The 1558-nt window shown below is 36.3% G+C and overlaps 1 protein-coding gene across 6 annotated transcripts in view; it reads left to right on the top strand.

Moving 5' to 3' along the window:
• LOC106884218 (neuronal acetylcholine receptor subunit alpha-10) overlaps positions 1-1558 on the top strand; it is a 1143354-nt gene that overhangs the window by 736003 nt on the left and 405793 nt on the right. The window lies entirely within an intron of this gene.

Below are 1558 nucleotides of genomic sequence, written 5' to 3'. Positions count from 1 at the left end.
TATATATATATATATATATATATATATGTATATATATATATATGCGTACATACATACACACGCACACATAGGCTTAGATACACTTAAATATGTTTTGACCAAAGAGATGATATATATATACCTGACGATTCCTTCATATTCCTTGTTATTAAATCCAGTTTTGTGTCAGCATATTATATTTAGAGAAGAAAATGGTGCATGTTAGATTGTCTACAAGATATTTAATTATACCCACCTAAGCATATTTCATTAACATCAGGTAATAACTGGCTATATATTGCCAATTGCATAATACGAGGTACATAATACTTTATGAATTCGAAATGCCTATTCTGTGTCATAATTACACATCTCCAAACGCTTGATTATGTGACTTGTTTCCACTGGATTCGAGGTTTCCACTGGATTCGCTCAATGGAACGACACACGTACACTTATCGTAATTCTGAAGGACAAGGCTGACGATTTCAATTAGAGGCACAATACATTTTTGTTATGAAGTGTCTTGCTCAAGGACACCACGCGCTGTCAGGTATCAAACAGGTTCTTACTATCTAGAGCCAAATACCTTAACGCACCTTTACATGATGATGTGGTTATATACCCGAGAAAAACTCCCATGATCTTGGGATTCAATCTAGAAAGTTGCAATCTGTCCTAGAGCTGAGAGAACAGGTACAATGGAGAAAATAAGTTAGAACCCGGCTCGTGAATGGAACTCATAACTTAACGATTGTAAGAGCGACGTTGTAACCACACAGAGCCATGCGCTTTCATACACCCACAACCACGCATTTGAATGTCTAATTTCAGTTTCTGTCTACGAAGCGCACTCAAAAGGTTTTGGTCAGCCCGAGGTCATAGTGGGAGACACTTACCCCAGGTGTCCCACAGTGTGACTGAACCCAGAAACATGTGGTTCCAAAGCAAACTTCTTATCACACAGCCACACATGTATTTGTGCGTGTGAAGGCGCACGTGCATTTGTACGTATTTGTATGCGCATGCGTGGGCATGTGTGTGCTTGTGCGTGTTCATGTGTATGCTAGTGATTTTATCAATGTGTTTATAAAAAAAACAAAACAGCACGCAAGTAATGGCATGTGTTTTTTCTTTGTGCATATATGTAACAGTATTTTGTATGCGCGTATTGAATGGTCAGCTGGATAGTATATGTGATGTAATCTATATTTATACATTTATCATTGTACTTGTTGTTGGTAAGTAGCTGCAGGTCAACCCATATTAAGGTTCTATTATTAAATACATCCCCTGCATTGTCCGGGTTATTTCTGACTGACAAAAAACTTCTGTCAGATAAACGTAGACGGAAACTGAAAGGAGCCAGTGAAGAATTAGAGTAAATGTCGAAGACCACACACACACACTCTGAGTCACACAAACACACACTTATATGTATGCACGTCTATTTTTGTATTATATGTGTGTGTATATGTATATATATATATATATATGTATATGTATGCATACATACATATATATATGCATGTATTTGTACATATATATATATGTATATATCTATCTATCTATCTATGTA

The sequence above is a fragment of the Octopus bimaculoides genome, chromosome 3, assembly GCF_001194135.2.
Source record: "Octopus bimaculoides isolate UCB-OBI-ISO-001 chromosome 3, ASM119413v2, whole genome shotgun sequence".
In the NCBI taxonomy this organism is placed as follows: Eukaryota; Metazoa; Mollusca; class Cephalopoda; order Octopoda; family Octopodidae; genus Octopus; species Octopus bimaculoides.
Note: the sequence above shows the minus strand (reverse complement) of the source record. Positions and strands in the feature narration are given on the sequence as shown.